Below are 17,485 nucleotides of genomic sequence, written 5' to 3'. Positions count from 1 at the left end.
ATGATAATATTTTAAATATATTGGGTTAAATACAATGTATTACTAAAATGAATCTCACCTTTTTTTTTTTTTTTTTTTTTGCTTTTTAAACATGGCTACTGGAAAATTTTTAATTTCATGTATTTCATTTCAGAATTTTAAACAGAATTTTAGAACCAGATTTCCAGATCTTTATATTGCTAGCTGACTTTGAGTCTTAGACACTAACTCTCAGAGCCTAAAAGAATCTGAGAAGAATCCTGATCCTTCTCCCACCCAGTGCAGGGATCCTCTAGCCCACCCTGACCAGCACTGACCAGTCTCTGCCTACCCCTTCCCCCTACCTTCCCAGTGGAGAACTCACTGCCGCCATGACTGCTGGGCTTTTGGAATGGTTAGAGTTTCTGGGTGTTGGGTGGGATCTGCTTCCTGCAGCTTCTTCCACCCTCATGGTTGGTTCCCAGAGCATCTTCCAGGGCCTCCCAGAACAGGTCTGCATCCTTCTCCCCATGAAAGGTGTGGAGTCTGAGTCCTGCCCCTCCCTCCTCTCCCCCCAGGCCACTGTTCTACAGGCTGCAGGGTCTACCTCGACACCTGTTCCTACAGGTGAGCTTCAGGGAGCCTCTGCTCCAGATGGCCCTCTCTGCTTCCCCAGTCCTCAGCAGAACTGTTCCTGGGACGGACCCCAGTGACAGAGTGAGGATCCTTCCAGCCTCTCCCAGTTTGTAGAGTATTCTGTTTGTCTGTCTGGGTAACTGGCCTGCACTGCATGGTCTCTGAGCCCCACCCTGTTCCCAGCTCTAGGAAGATGTGTGATGGGTGACTCCAGGTGCTAGGATGTGGGGTGACACAGGAATCAGCAGGTTGATTTAGGGTGCTTCAAATCTGCCTGTAGAATGCTGTTTTCAATTTTAAGAGATTGTGGGGAGGAAGAAGGAAGAGGCTTTGTTACTGACAGAGTCAGGAATTCCAAGGCAGTACTAAGTGGCAATGACTCACTCAGAGCACCTCAGCAATTCAGAGGAGGAAGATCAGAGGTCAGTCAGGAAAGGCGTCCTAGAGGAAGTGGGACTGGAGCTGGGACTTGAAGGAAAGGAGAGGGTAGTTAGAGTTGTGAAGAGGTGGAGAGGAGGGCATTCTGGGCAGAAGGGATGCTGGGCACACGTGGCCGGTACCCAGGCCTTGAGGGTCCCAGGCTGCCTGGAGTAGAGGGGTAAGAGGGCGGGCGGTAGGGCTGTGAGGGTGGGCTCAGCTGGCTGAGGGCAGCCTGGGAGTTGGCCTCTGGGGAGGGGTGTGTATGTACAATAGAGGGGGAACCCAAGTGAGCTATAGGGGAGTGCTAGATAAAACAACAGTAACAACTATAGCTATACCAGGCATGGTGCTAAGTAGCTTCCTAATATTTCCTTTAATCTTCTCAATAACCCTACGATGTAAGTACTATTATCCCCATTCTACAAATAAACAATTGAAGCCACGTTAAGTGACAGTAAGTGAAGGCTGACCTTGGATTTCCACACAGAATAGTCTGGCTCCAGAGCTCTTAAGCACTGGAAGGAGGGCAGGTTGGGGGAAAGGGAGGTGGGTGGGGTGAGTGGTGTGTGCAGTGGATGGGTGAATGCGTGTGACCATGTTGTGTGTGAATGGGGGGCGGTATCCCTGCCATTTCCCTCCGGCCCCCTCCCGCAACCCCAGCTCCATCTCAGGACAGACCCAGCCCAGACAGGTCTGTGTGAAGAGGAGGCCTTGGAATGATAAGAATTTCCATGCCTGTTGGAGCAGATAGCCCCAGACAAGAGTCTGGCCACCATGCCAGTTCCAGAGCCAACTTCCCACTGGGGTCAACACTGCCCTTCCCCCCATACGCTGGCACATCTCCAAGGGCCCAGGAATGATGTCTAGACTTGACCCTGGGAGTCCTTGCCTTACTGGTGCCCCCTTCTTCTCAGCTTCTGATGCACACACAGCTGGGCAATGGGGAAGGGTCGTCGTAGCTCGGCTGCCTCACTGGTGATGGGGGCAGACCCCTGTTCCACTCTGGGCCTCAGTGTCTCCATATCTGTAAAAAGGCAGTTTGGATTAGTTCAGGAATCATAAACGAAGATGACAAGGTAGCCCAGGAGGAGAATGCAAACGAATGAGGGAGGCTGGGTATGTGTAAGGAGTGCAGGGACCCAGGAGAACTGGACAGCAACCTCCAGACCAAGTGGCCTGGCCCAGCCTCCCTGTTTCACTTGCCAGAGGTGCTGGGACCCTGAGCCACACTTTCTTTAACTAGAAAGTGGGGGTTGTGGTGCCCACCCCCTACCCCATGGGAGTGGTGAGAATTAACTGGAATAATTGATGGGAATGTTGAGGAGAAATGTCCCCCCTGCCTTTGATGAATGTAATCTTTTGATCTGAGTCATGTTAAAAGGATTTAGCTCCAAGCTCATACAGCTCAATATCAAAAAAACAAACAATCCAATTTAAAAATGGGCAGAAGACCTAAATAGGCATTTCTCCAAAGATGACATACAGATGGTCGACAGGCACATGAAAAGATGCTCATCATCACTAATTATTAGAGAAATGCAAATCAAAGCCACAGTGAGGGATCACCTCACACCAGCCAGAATGGCCATCATCAAAAAGTCTACAAATAATAAATGCTGCAGAGGGTGTGGAGAAAAGGGAACACTCCTACACTGTTGGTGGGAATGTAAATTGGTGAAGCCACTATGGAGAACAGTATAGAGGTTCCTTAAAAATCTAAAAAAAAAGTTACCATATAATCCAGCAATCTCACTCCTGGGTATATATCTGGAAAAAATGAAAACTCTAAATTAAAAAAGATACATGCACACCAATGTTCATAGCAGCACTATTTACAATAGCCAAGACATGGAAGCAACCTAAGTGTCCATCAACAGATGACTGGATAAAGAAGATGTGGTATATATGCACAATGGAATATTACTCAGCCATAAAAAAGAATGAAATAATGCCATTCGCAGCAACATGGATGGACCTAGAGATTATCATACTAAGAGAAGTAAGTCAGAAAGAGAAAGACAAATGCCATATGATATCACTTATATGTGGAATCTAAAAAAATAATACAAATGAATCTGTATACAAAACAGAAATAGACTCACAGACATAGAAAACAAATTTATGGTTACCAAAGGAGAAGGTGGGGGAAGGATAAATTAGGAGTATAGGATTAACACATACACGCTACTATACATAAAATATATAAGCAACAAGAATTTACTGTATAGCTCAGGGAACCATATTCAATATTATTCTTATAATAACCTACAATGGAATATAATCTGAAAAATAATATATAACGGAATCACTTTGCTATACACCTGAAACTAACACAATATTGTAAATCAACTTTACTTCAAATTTTTAAAAAAGGAGTTAGCTCCTGGTGGTCAAGTGAAGAGAACTGAAGAATGAGGAGGCCAGATAGTGGAGGAGTGGATGTGAAATGGCCTGGGGGTGAGGGCAAGGCCAGTGCTGAGCCCCTCTGGAGAGGTTTGGGAAGGAACAGTTCCGCCGCCGCCCTTAGCTTCTGCCCTCACATGAAGAGGGTTCTGCTCCCAGATTAGCAGGCTGGAACTGAGCCCCGGACCCTGCCTTGCCCTCAGAGGACTTTGAGCCTATTGTGGTAGCGTCATTTAGAGACCACACACGCTTGTATTTTTCTTTCGCCAGGTTGTAATTAGTGCATCACAATCAACACAGTAAAAAGGGAAATTAACTGATTTACATTTGTTTGCAGAAGCTATTATCTTCTCTGTGTGAGGATTCCGAAGATCTTTCACCCTTCATCTCCGTTCTCTTGGTCAAGCTGAACCTTCCAGGGACTTGGAAGAAGGCGGCGGTGGTCTGAAATGGTGTTTAGCTGCAGCTCGGCTCTCTGATCAGCTGAGGGGATCTCCCACGGTTTGGCCAAACCTCCATTTTCTCACCTTTGGGGGTGGAAAATCATCATCAAATGGGGGTGAAAAAGCCTCCACTGTGAAAAATCCTCAGGACTGCTGTGGAGTCCCCGGGAATTGGTTTACAGAATTGGGAAATGCTTTAGAAAACACAGGAAGAGTGCTGCACGTGCAAGGGATTGTGCTAGCTGAGTCCCTGGCCCAGGCAGCTCCTGGGAGTGAGGAATGGGCTGGGGAAGGCGGGACACACATCCTTGGGTGGGTTCTGCCTGAAACAGGAAACCTGGCCCCAGAGACGGGACTGCTTTGGAAACCAGCTGCAAGTGCTCTTCAGACAGCAGCAGCGTAGATGAAAGTGGGGGTGCAACAGGGAAGGGTGGGCGAACCCTGTGGAAGCGGGGGACTAGGGCACAGAACCCAGGCGGTCCTGCACAGTTTGGAGGCTCACTGCCCCCGGGCACTGGGAGGTGCGGTAATAGTGCTAAGAACTTAACCTTCGAGTTAGGTGGGGCTGGATTCGAAACCTCCTCTGCCACGCCTGTCTGGGTGACCTTGGGAAAGTTGCTTCACCTCTCTGAGCTACAACTCTCTGGGCTGCTCAATAACAAATGGCGGAAAGCAGGTAGCATGCACCAGAGTAAGCAATTAATTGCTGTTAATTACTCCCAGCCCCCACCTCAGACAGTCTTTGGTTGCTTTTCAGAACAGTTTATATCCATTGTCCATCTGAAGCATGGATAACCTGCCCATTTCACAGATTTTTCTCCTTCATTTGCTTAACAGATATCAAGGTCTGCCAGGAAGCAAATAGTCCCTGTCCTTGAAGAACTGCGTGTGTGTGTGTGTGTGTGTGTGTGTGTGTGTGTGTGTGTGTGTGTGTGAGAGAGAGAGAGAGAGAGAGAGAGAGAGAGAGAGAGAGAGAGAGAGGAGAGAGGAGAGAGGAAACTGTTACACCATGTGGTCAATGCTGTAATTACGGTGACCATGTTCTCCAAACCACAAATCAGGTCACATGGTCTGACAGAGGCTATTTTCTGCCTCCACTGAAGTCCAAACCGTGAAATCACATGTAGTTACACATTCATTGAATCACCTTTTACTTTTTTAAGAAGCAAATGACATGAAATTTGGGTTCTCTGTGACAAATCCCACCATAGTCCCAGAAAATCACTAGAGCCGTGACGAAGTCCCATAGAGAGCCCTAGCAGGAACCGGAAGACTTCCCAGAGGAGATGCTGCTTAAGTGGGTCCTTGAAGGCTGAATAGGAGGTCTCCAGGCAGGGAAAGAGGGGGTGATCTTAATGCCCTTGGGACAGGACCTACCCTTCCTGCTCTGTTATAGACAACCCTGCTAGGACCTGGGGGTAGGGGCTAAAGTAGGCAACAGTGTCTGTTTTCATTTACTTTTCACTTTCCTGTCCCAAAGACCTCCTGGGAAGCAGAATTGTTTCAGGCCAGTATAACAACATGGTTACATTGCGTCATATCTTCTGGTGCATTTACATGTTTGTCTCTGCAGTAGACCATACATTCCTTGAGGACAGGGGCCACATCTGTCATGTTCATCTCTATGTCCCTCTACTTTTCCTCCCCCACCAGGATGGTGTGAGGAAGACTATAGGAGAGGTACTAATCAATGTCAAATGACTAAATGAATGAAGTACCATGGATGGGCATGTTGTAGGGAGGCAGTGTTCTTTGTTTTGTGATGAATCTGTTGACTTTCATTTTATCTGTTTAGTTAGCAAATATGTGCTGGTTGCCTGCCCTGTGACTATAGCTCTGTGTGGGGTTCCAGAGCTCAGCTGTGTCTGAGACAAATGTGGTCCTGCTCACACACAGCTTACACTCTAGAGAGAGGCAGCCGACAAGTAACTACAAGGATGTTGAAGAGGGATTGTGACATGTAGACCAGGAAGTGGTCTGGGTTAGGGACAGAGGAAAAGCCCCAGGAGGAAATGAAATTTAACCTGATACCCCAAAAATAAAAATTAACCATTTAGCTAACATTTTAATAGTGCTTATCATGTGACAGACACCACTCTGAAGGCTTTACATGTTTAACTCATTTAATTCTCGCAATTGTCCTAGGAAGTACAGACTGTTATCCCATTTTAGAGATGAACATAGAAAGTTTGAAAAACTGGCCCACAGGGACTTCCCTGGTGGCAAAGAATCCACCTGCTAATGCAGGGGACATGGGTTCAAGCCCTGGTCCAGGAAGATTCCACATGCCGCGAGGCAACTAAGCCCGTGCGCCACAACTATTGAGCCTGCGCTCTAGAGCCTGCAAGCCACGACTACTGAGCCCCCGTGCCACAACTAATGAAGCCTGCACACCTAGAGCCCGTGCTCTGCAACAAGGGAAGCCACCGCAATAAGAGGCCCACGCACCGCAACAAAGAGTAGTCCCCACTCGCCACAACTAGAGAAAGCCTGCCTGCAGCAACGAAGACACAACGAGCCAAAAAAAAAAGATAAATAAATTTATTTTTAAAAAAATAAAAACTGGCCCACGGTCACACAGCTTGTAAGTGGCAGAGCCAGCATTCAAACCCAGGTAGTCCACACTCTGAACGAGGAATTAGTCAGGTAAAGGGGAAGGCCAGGCATACCACTTAGGACAAGAGGTAAGGCTGGACAACAAGGTGGGGAATTTATCCTGAGAGCAATGGGAAGGCATTGGTGGCTTTAAGTAAGAAATGGGTATGATTAGGTTGCATTAGAAGAGGCAAAGTGTGGGGGAGGGAGAGCAGTGAAGGGGCTGTTAACACGGGCTGAGGCAGAGACAAGATGTTGGATTGGACTAGAGTGGTAGTGATGAAGAGGAAGGGATGGGGTTGGGTTAGAGCAGAAAACTGGAGGCGGAACCAGTGGCCCTGGCTCATGGATGGGATGGGGGGACAGGGGCTGGTGACAGATTTCTGGACTGGACACGTGAACTGGACACATAGGAGGAGGGAGAGAAGCGGGTTTGGGTGGATGCAGGTTTGGAAGTTCAGCCTTTGGTTTACAGAGTTGGCTAAAGGGGACCTTGGGGCAGCCAAGGAGCATGTCAAGTGGCCAGTGGGGAGGACCCTGGACTGAGGAGGGGGTGTGGGCAGGGGAAGTTACCAGCACAAAGAAGGTCCCCAAAGCTCTGGGAGGTGTGGGTGGGTCCTGAGGGGGTGGAGGAGCAGGGCACCTCGACAGTCTTCCTCAGAACCTCCCAGGGTATGGTTAGAAATGCGAGTCCTCAGCTTCACCTAGACCCATGGAGGCCAATGCCCAGGGTGGAGCCTGGGCCTTGCCTTTTTGCAGGCTTTCTGGGTAACAGTGAGCTGGAGGGCCTTGGGCCCAACTTGGTGAATGGTAACTGAAGATTTGAAAAGAGTAGGAAGAGCTGTCGGTGATGGGGAGTGACCCCAGCTCACAGCTGTCCCCCCTCCCCCCTGCCAATGCTCGGGACCTGCAACTCCATTGGTGAGATGCTGGCTCTCGCTCAGCTTGGGCAGGAGAATAGCTCCGTGACCTGACTGGCCTCCATCCCTCTCTACCCTCCCATAGCATCGCTCTTATTACCTCCTTCACCTACTTATAGCCTTCTCACTCCACCTGGCCCTCAGGATAATGTCCTTTCCTTTGGGCCCCTCAGAGAAGGTCACCCATAAACTGCTCCTAACCCACCTCTCCAGTTTTCTTGCTCATTCTTTCCTTCCTGCTTCCTCTACCCTTCCCCCCACCCCCCTCCATGCAACACTCAGCTTTTCCTGAACGCTTTCCATGTGGCCTGTAACAGGTTGTTCCTTGTACCAGGAATGTCCATATCCCCGCCCTGATCCCTTCCGGTCCCTCCAGATCCTGCTCAGAGGCTGCCTCCCCCCAAAGTTCCCTTGTTCTGCTCCCCTCTTATTGTAGTCCATAGCACTTGCCCTGGGCCTCCCCAGCAGGCCCTCAGCTCAGCCAGCCTCCGGACACAGGGAGGGACATGCAGATCACCTCCAAACACACCCCGACACTTCTTGAGAGTGCAGACCCATGTCTCTTTCAACCCTGTTACCAAGAACACAGTGCCTGGCACAGGGAAGATGCTACAGGACCTCATGTGGATGAAAATAAGATTCTAGGGGCTTGTTTAACCTGCCCAAGACCCAGACAGTATTCAAGAACTTTAGATCATTGACCACAGGAACGTAGATTATAAAAGAGAATTTGCTAGTGGATGTTGCTTTCCCTGGCTAAATTGGTGGCATGGCTGGAGTGTGCACTAGGAAGTCACAAGCCTATCTTTGAACATCAGTTTGGGCCTGTGATCACCACCCTTAGGCTTAGTCCTACTGACTACACTCCATGCAAAGCTGTCACATGGGCATGACTGGGAGTCCAGAGCCTGGTCCCATTCCCCAGCATCAACCTTGCTCAGGCCTCAGCGTCTTTCCTCCTCCGAGACATGAGTGGGCTGGCTGAAACCCCTTCCCCCCCTCCCCCCAGCACAGGAGGTTACCTGTTAGGGGAATTGGGATGATTCTGTCCTATTTTCGTATGTCAAGCTTGGCTCTTCTACCTCTCTTGGCTCTGCTTTGGTTGCTCATATTTTTTTTTAAGCTTTGCTCCTACAATTAGGTAATCTCGAGCCTCTGAAGGTCCTTAGGAAACCACCGATCCATTGTTTTCCAAATTTGCTAGACTCACCCCAGGCCCACAGAGTCAGGATCTCTAGGGTGGCCTGGTGATCTACATCATTAGCAAGCTCCTTATGGCTCACTAATCAACCAATCAACTAATGACCCAGTCCCTCATTACAGGCAGGCTCATGGATGGTAAAAAGACCCACCTGGAACAGTCAGATCTGAGTGCAGCCTGGGGCTCTCAGCCACTTCAGAGACGCCCAGAAATCATTTTGTGTTTCTGGGCCTCGCTGTTCTCATCTGTATAATGACGATGACCAGTGTAATCTTGCCTAATTTGCAGGGTCCTTGAGATGGTTGCACTGGGGGTGGGAAACTGAGGCGCAGTGGGAGAAGAGATTTGCACAATGTCATCAACCTCTTCATTTGCCTGTTATGTGCCAGGCGCTGGGAATTCAGCTGGGAACAACTTGTTGGGGGAGATGACATTCTAGTAAACAACGCAACCAGTAAGTGAACCAGATAATCACGAAAAAGGAAATAAAGGGGTTTTCGAGAGTAAGGGCAAAGGGGTAGGTGGGGCTGGGAAGGACTGCCCAGAAGGGGTCACTCCAGCAGAGACCTGGCTGTTGGGGAGCCGTCTGAGGAGGCCCTGGAGGGTTGTCATCGGCCCAGTGTTGGTAGAGCCAGGAGGCCCCCTCGGGCCAGCCAGGGCGCTCCCAGGACCCTCGGAGGCACGGCGGGCGCGGGTCTTTGTCTCTCTCGGTCTCTCTGCAGCCTCTCCGACCCCCAGTGCTGTTCCCTCTTTGACCCCCGAATAACTTGTTGGCTTCCCCCGGGCTTTGTTTCCCCAGGGTCACCGCCTCCCGGACTCCCGGCAGCCGCCTCGGGCCCTCGTGGGTCCCGCATCTGACACCCCCTCCGGCCCCCACCCCCTACCCGCTCTGAGACTGGGGTCAAAGGCAGCCTGCGTCACGTGGTCGCCGAGCAGCACCGAATCGGCCGGGAGAGCCGAGGGAGAATCCGGGTGGAAGCCGAGAAATCCAGCTCCGATAGCAGCGCCCGGTCCCGCCCCGGCCCCCGCCCCGGGGTGCGCGCCGCACGCCAGCCGGCCGCTCGGGCCTGTGGAGCAGATCTCCGGCCGGCACCCACGCTCCATCACGGGATCGAACCCCGCTCCCTCCGCCGACATTCGGGGAGGTAGGCGCCGGGGACGGAGTGGGTAAGGGGAGACAGGCTGGGGGCCCCTTGGCGCGCGGGTTCGCCCCTCTGTGCTCCGCGGGCCCGCGGTGAGCGAGGCGGCGCGCCCCAACTTGCAGTCTAAAGGGAGACCCCCACCTCCCGCCGCGGGATGAGGGGGGAGGCTGCGCGCTGCCTCAGCGCAGTGCCGGGGACCGGGACTGGGGGCTGGGCACCGAGAGGGAGGGGAAGGGGGAGGGGGAGGAGAGCGGGCGGGAGGCGGGGCGGGCGGCGGCTGCGGCGTGGAGCGTGGGTGGGAGCTGCGGGAGGCGGACGCGAAGGGGTTAAGCCCGGCCCGGGCCACTGCCTGGCAGCGCACAGACGGCCCAGGGGACCCAGGCGTCCGGCAGCTCGCCGGGAGCGCCCCCTGCCCCGGGTGGCGCCCCAGCCGTGGCAGGTAAGAGGCTGGGAGGGCCGGGGCGGGCCAGTCCCCTGTCGCCGAGCCTGCGGGGCCCGAGCCGAGCTGGGCGTGCAGGCCGCGCGGGGCCCAAGCGGCCGCCGGCGCAAGTTTGGTGCGGGCGGGCGCCGGGCGGGCTCGTAGAGTCTGCCGGGCCCCGCGCAACCGGGTGGGAGGACAAAGGGGTGGGGGAGCGGGCGGGGGCCGGGGCCAGGCCGGGGTGCCGGTGAGGGCAGCGCGGCAGCTGTAGGTCACGGATAATGTCACTCACGAGGAATGCCCCCTCCCCCTTCTCTACTCCCGAACAGGGGAAACTTTTGTCTGGCGAGGGACGGGGTTAGAGGCTAGGTCCCCGCTTCGGAAAGGGTAAGGCAGCCGGACCGGTTTTCTGTGGGCTGTGATCGGCCTGGTCTCTAACTCCCCTTCTCCCTCAGGTTCTCGGGAGCAACTATGCCCCTGCTTTGAACGCTGCCCTTTAACACCCTGGGACGGGGTAGGAGGGGGCGTACGTGGACGCGTGGGCTCTGGGACAGACTGGGAAATTGGCTCTTTCCCGGATTTAAGCACGCGGGTCAACTAGGAGCCATGCCAGGCCCAGGGGATACAGAATCCCACCATCACACCCGGGTGCTGTAAAACCGCCCCCACCCCCACCCCCTGCCCCAGAGCGTTTGGAATGGCCTGCGGCATTACTGTCCCTGGTTTGAGGTTCAGACTGACCTGGATGTCTGTCACTTCCCAGCTCTGTAGCCTTGGGCTGGTTCCTTACCTTCCCCTAGCCTCAGTTTCCTCACCTGTAAAATGGGCAAAGTATAGAATCTGCCAGAATAAGGATGAAATGAGAACCTGTGGTACCTTAGTAAACGGTGGCATGTTTATATTCAACAAGTATTTGTTGCATGTGTACTATATGTCAGGCCCTGGGCCAATTGCTTTAGATACATTATCTCATTTAATTCTCCCATGTTACTATTAGCAGCATTTTACAGCGGGGCAGAGGCACAGAATCATAAAGGTCGCACAGCTGTGATGTGGTGGAACTTGGATTTGACTCCCTTCCCCCAGCCTGAGTCTCAACTACAAGGCTTTATAAGATCCTGCTGTGACCGAGCTCATTTTCCATTGAAATCATGAGGACACAGGCCGCTCTTCCCTTTACCCTTACCCTCAGGTGATGCTCCTTCTGTCTGGTACTGGTGTGGGCTGAGGTCTTGTGCCCTGGCTCTTGTTATTGTGGGCAGCTGGAGCCCAGGCCTGGAGCTCCGTTAAGGGTCCAAGTTCTGTTGCTGGCTGGGTCCGTGGTAGGAACGCTTTCATAGTATGGGTGGTGCAGGGAGGAGTGCTCCCTGGCTCTGGCTGGGGACAGCTGGTGGCTTTGTCAACAGGCCTCTCTCCCCAGCACCCAGGGGACCGAAGAGCCTTTCTACTCCATCCAGACCAGGTCACTTTCAGATCAGCAGGGGGCAGAGGTAGGGCCAGGAGTGGAGCCCGTGGGGTGATGGGATTTATATTGCAGGTGTCCTCTTGTTTGACTCATCAGCAGGGTCCTCATTGCGAAAGTAATACCCCAGCCCCAAGGGTCCTTGAGAGCAGTAATGAAGGGTGGACTCTGAGCACATGTCTCAATTGCAGAATCCTTATGGAAAATGCATGCGTGTGTGGGTTTCTGAGCCTAGGGCATGCATTTTCCATGTAAATAGCCCAGGAGTGAATGTGGGGTGGCCCAGACTTTCACTCACCTTAGTGCCCTGTGCTGGCCTAGCCTTTTGGTGGGGGTACCATCCCATGACTGTGGGTCAGGCTCTGAGCGGGGGCCTTGAGTAATTTCTAAAAAAATGGAAAACAAATTGCTAGTTAGTGAATGATATCTTAAAACAATGGAGTGGGAGCAGATAGCGAAAAAAAGTCCTGGGGAGAGGAAAGTTTGTGCATTACTCTTCTAACTTCTCCGAGGGCTGTGCCAGCACTGCTTCTGGAATTTGCAGTGTCCGTAGGCTTTTCCTGGGCCCTGAGGATAGGGGGTCCTCCTGGGCTGACGGTTCACTGCCAGCTGGTAGGAACAAGAGTGGAAATTCCACTACTTAGCTAGACTTTAAGGGGGCCCAGAAGTGTGGGGGATTGAGTGGAGGGGCTGAAAAGATTCCTGAGGGATGGGGATGACCCTAGGCGTGTGGTCAGACTCTCCTTGAGATCAGAGCAAGAGAATCAACAGGTGAAGGGAGGAGGAGCCAGCAAGAATGAAAAGATGGGTAGTGAGTCTCCTATCACAAGGGGTATACAAAGAACAGTTTTACAATCACAAGTTGAGAATGTGGTTAAGAATATGAAATCATAGGCTGGGGGTTGACCTAGGGGCCAACTGAGAGACCTGCACGTGAGACACTTAGAAATGGACTCTGGTTTTAGCAGCCCAGAGCTTTCTCTGCCCTGGGCTTTGGGCCTGCTTGACCCATCTTCTGCACTTTGGTGTCAAAGCCAGGCCTGCGAGTCCCTAGAGACTGGGCAGACTTCTGCTGGCTTGGAATTTGGTTTTGGGTATGGCTTGAAATATCTGGACTGTTTGGAGGACTTGGACATTCTTTACTTGGAACGTTAGGGTAATTTGTTAAATATGTATGGAAAATGTCTGTGGACGGGGGTGACTGGGAAATGAAATGAGGTGAGATGCTCCTGCTTTCTGGCTGGAGAGGCCGCTAATCTGACAGGTGAGGGAAGGCAAGGATCAAGTGATGGCGAAGAGGCAGGATGTGATCAGTGATAGACGGGCTTTGGAAGGTCAGTGGAGGGGAAAAGCTCTTCTGGTAGTTTATGTCGACAGGGCTTCCTGGGGGAGGAAGTGTTTGTGAGGGTGCAGGCAGTGGGAAAGGGGGCTGTGGGAGGCAAGATGGGGTCGTGGGGAGCTTGCAGGGTCCTCCTCGGGGGTTTGGATTTCAGTCTGTGGCTGGTGGAGAGGACAGAGGGTTGTAAGCAGCTCGTTGAGTCGATGCCTGTTACTGTGTCTTGTGCCAGGCTCCTTACAGACGCTCCATTGAGATCTCACAATACCCCGCAAAGTAGCTGCTGCTGGCCACCCCCAGCCCCACCCCATTTTCAGATGAGGAAGTGGAGGCTCCGAGGGGTCGAGTCACTTACAGAACTGTAAGTGAACAGGCCTGAACAGTTTCTGCCCTGTTGTGCTGCTCCTCTCAGGGGTCATTTGGCCAAAGGTGGTGCCAAGACTGGCAGGGTTGAGACCAGCTCAGAGATGATGCTAATTGTGGTCTGGCAGAAAGTTGACCAAAGGTCTGACTCGGGCCATGGGACTGAGAGGGAAGGAGAGGGAGGCTGCAGGACTTTGTAGGTATCTTGGGGATAGGGTCATCACAGGTGGTCTAGGGTTTGGGGAAGGACCCTTAAGTGGCAGTGTCACTGCTTTCAATTCCGTGCAGGGCTGTCTACTGGCAGAGGGCATAGTCTTGTCCTGTGTGGCTCTCAAGGGCAGAGACAGCACCAAGGGTGACAATGAAGCTAACGGGAATTAAGTGCCTGGGGAGGCAGCAAGGTCCCCATTGCTGACAGTATATGCAAAGAGGCCAGAGAGTTGGAGAGGGTGCCGGAGGCATGTACCGGAGGGTCATGCCTGGGTGACCTCTCTCAGTTCCCTTTTCGCCCGAGAATCTTAGGGTGGTGCTCGGCCCACTTCTACTCCGTTTTTCTCATAGCTTTTCATAGCTGCCCCTTCTAGAAGTTCCCCTGCAGCGCTCTGCCTGGGAGAGCCCTTGCCCCGTGGAAAACACTCAGCCCAGCTGACCTTTGAGGGGCCCCTCAGAATTTCTGGATCAGCCACCAAAGTCTGGGTTGCCAGGGACTGTGGTTTCACAGAGGACTGGAACCTTCTGCTTTCGTTTCTCAGTCTGTGAAATGGGTTCAGTCTCTCTTTCCTCAAATGTGAGGAAACGAGGCTGAATCACGGGTCAGGCTGAATCAGTAGGGGCTGGAGGAAAGGGCTGATGGATTTGAAAGTGAGGAGTGGGAGGGGTGGGGTGCGTGGGCTGGGGGGCAGGGCTGTCCCCCTCCTTCCCCTCATTAGAGGGTAAAGCCGGGCCTCCCGGCCTGAGGGGTCACAAGCCAAGGTGCTTTCTCCTGCGTGTGGGGCTGGCACAAAGCTCTGTCCATCAGCTTCAGCTTGGAGGTTGGGAACTTAGAGGAAGGGCTGGATGTGGATGTCTTGGACTGTGTGGCCTCAGGGCTAAAGCCAGTCTGTCACCCAAGGAGTTACAGAGGGGCCTGAAGCTCTTATCTTGATGGAGGGTTTGTGTCAAGTTGCCTCCTGGCCCTTTTTATTCCTACCTGTTTTATTTGTTGATACAGATTGGATTAGTCTAATTTTAAAAGGTGCATTGCAAATGAGCATTTATTTATTTGAGGCCGAGGCGTGGGAGGTGGCCTGCTATGTGACCACAGTGCCTCACCTCCCAGTGCCCCTCACCCACTGCCACTTTTCCCTCCCTGTGTGCGCCCTACCCCTTCCTGCCTCCACATTTCTGCTCACAGTGAGGGTGCTGCCCCCCAGTCACTTCCCCTCACCCACCCCAAAATCCCCCCCAGCCCAGCTCCAGCGTGACCTCTTCCTAATTCCGCAGAGCTCGCGCTGCCTGCTCCCTGCTTTCCATGTGCACAGTCTGGTATCTGGGCCTCTTCAGGGCCCTTCACACACCTGGTCTTGAATTCCGGTTCCTTCAGGACGCGTCTCATCTCCTCCAGGCTCTGTGCTCTGGAGGCAGTGGCTGTGGGCAGCCCATTTCTGCCCCACTGGGTGTGGGCAGCATTGCAGAGCGGAGTCAGAAGTCCTGGCTTCACATCCCAGCTCTGCCACCATTAACTGTGGGATCCCGATCAAAGTACCTAAATCTCTCTGGGCATCGTTTTCCTCAGCTGCAGAATGAGGATAGTAACAGTCCTGTTTTGCTGGGGAGATTGAGCAGGTCAGTGCCTGACCCATTGTAAGAACCCAGTAAGTGGGAGCTTTTCAAAGCTAACAATGGTTATCATAATTACTGTTTATACCTAGGAGATGATCTATCCTTTTAGAGATAGAGGGAAGAATCTCTGGAGTCTGAGTTTCTAAACTTTCTGTCTAATGACTTGAGGCTTGTATGGATGAGGAAACTGAGGCCTGGAGAGAAAGGGCAATTTGCCTAGGGTGTGGGACCTGCCCGTCTTATCCTGGAAGCCTGGCAGGATTTCCTCTCTCGGTTACACCTGTTTTTCCTCTTCTCTTCTTTCATCAAGGTTAAGGTGCTCAAGTTCTGTAGTGCCAGCCTCCTCCCTGGTGGCCACGTTGAGGGGTGTCTAAACCTTGTGCCAGTTAAGTTGGCCTGGCTGGCAGGCCTTGTGACTGCCCTTGAGACCAGGGACCCATACCCTAGACTGTGGACACTGTGGAGGCTGCAGCCTCCAGAGGCCTCCTGCTCAGCCTCCCTGGGCCCCAGGAAGGGGGAGAGGACGGTGGCAGGGAGAGGTGACCTGGGCTAGATCTCACTCAAGGTGGGTGACTAGGACACAGATAGAGGAGAGGCTGGGAACTAGGCTCTGGGGCTGGATGATCTGGGTTCAAATCTCTGATGGGCCACTTCGTACTTATGGGACCTTGGGCAAGCTGTTTTTAGTTTCTTCGTCTGTACAAGGGGGATAATAATTGTTCCCATCTCACAGCATTTAGAAAGAAAATGCAGGGAAGGTGCTTAACTACAAGCCCAGTCCATGTTAGTTATGGTTATTGTTGTAGTTGATGATGTAGTTAATGACTAAGAAGCTTATTTTAATCCTCCCAACAGCAGTAGGGAGACGGGGAGTGTTACCACCCCCTTTTAGCAGATACGGTGACTAAGCCCTGGCAAGGTGGATGGCTCAGCCTGGAGAGGTTCAGACTCGGGGGACTGCCATCGGGGTCTGGTGATTTCGAGGGTCTGCTCTGGTCGGATGAAACTGACTTGTCGTGTGAGGCACTGGGAACGAGGAAACAGAGCTGGCCAGGATGGAAGGGATTGTGTCTGGGGGTGTGGGGCAGAATCCTGGTGCTCACGTGGTTGAGCAGCGGTGGGGAGCCGAGGTCTGGTCCGCGAGGCGTAGCTTGGATTCCCCTCGCCTGCGGGCTGACCGAGGACCGGCCTGTCCGGGCAGGTCCGGGCTGTCGGTCGCTGGAGGTTTGCTGTGGTCATTGCTCAGCCACTGCTGGTTTGTGCTGCGTGCCCAGGCAGAGGCCAGGTGAGGAGAGATGAGTGCCATCATTGCAGGGCCTTCACTCAGGCTGCACCCTCTGCCCAGGTCCCCGCCCTCCTCTCCTCACACCTGGCAGCTCCTGCTTGTGCGTTTACAGGACTGTTAGCATCACCTGTTCACAGAAGCGCTCCCTGATTCACCTGCAGGTTAAGTCCGTGGTTCTCAAGGTTGGTCTCTGGATTAGTAACGTCGGCATTACCTGGGAACTTATTAGAAACGCAGATTATCTAGCCCCACCCCAGACCTACTAAATCAGAAACTGGGCGGGGTGGCGGGGGTGAGGAGGGGGACCCAACAAGCTGTTGAAGTTCTTCAGGTGATTCCAGTACATGCTAAACATCCACAAACACTTGGTTAGGTAATAAAAAAAAAAAAATTGATGCTTCTTTCTTTGGGCTTTTAATGTATTCAGACACCAGCAAAGGTCGGGGACCCAAAGGAAAGCCCAGTTTCTCTCTACCCTGTCTTCAAAGAGCCACCGTCTTATAACAGCTTCTGCCCAGGAAACAATCTTGTGCCACAGTGATGGGGTTCTGTTGAACAGAACCCCAACATGGTTACAGGAGACAGTGCTGGGGCCACTTAAAGAAGGTGGGATTGGGGGACTCGAAGGTGGGAGGATTTGTGGGTGGCAAGGATGGGTGCCGGGAACAAGCTGGCTGTGTTCTAGGGTTGGGGCCAGGGCTGGGGTCAGAGAGTGGGTCCTGCCTCAGAGAAGGGTGTGTGCTGGGGCCGGGGGTATGTGCATGCATGTGTGATTACAGTGTCCAGATGTGGTCCAAGAGGGCCAAGGGGCCTTAGCTGTCACCAGCCCAGTGGTTTTAAGCATCTCAGTAATTTAATAATGGTGATCATATAATTGCTGCTCAATTTGTGGAGCGCTTGTCCGTGCTGGATAAGCACTTCCATGTAATCTTATCTGGAGTAATCCCCAAAGTAATCTTATGAGGTCAACATCATTATTGACCCCATTTTATAGATGAAAATACTGAGGGCACACAGGCATAAGGAGGTAGAATCTAGGAATCCTTTAGGGGTGCTTGGAAACATGATCCCATTGGAAGAAG

At 52.6% G+C, this 17,485-nt stretch overlaps 1 protein-coding gene across 4 annotated transcripts in view; it reads left to right on the top strand.

Moving 5' to 3' along the window:
• The window catches only part of NDST1 (N-deacetylase and N-sulfotransferase 1), an 82,546-nt gene that overhangs the window by 1,841 nt on the left and 63,220 nt on the right, over window positions 1–17,485 (top strand). For 2 of the 4 annotated variants that reach the window (XM_082837343.1, XM_082837344.1), the window contains exons 2-3: window positions 3,755–3,918; window positions 9,376–9,721. The gene's annotated coding sequence lies outside the window, so the exon portion shown is untranslated. Of the gene's footprint in view, window positions 1–536; window positions 586–3,754; window positions 3,919–9,375; window positions 9,722–10,042; window positions 10,158–17,485 lie in introns of those variants that run through there. The other 2 variants (XM_082837342.1, XM_082837345.1) reach the window with 2 other exon arrangements.

The sequence above is a fragment of the Leucopleurus acutus genome, assembly GCF_964270905.1.
Source record: "Leucopleurus acutus genome assembly, chromosome: 3".
Classification (NCBI taxonomy): Eukaryota; Metazoa; Chordata; class Mammalia; order Artiodactyla; family Delphinidae; genus Leucopleurus; species Leucopleurus acutus.
Note: the sequence above shows the minus strand (reverse complement) of the source record. Positions and strands in the feature narration are given on the sequence as shown.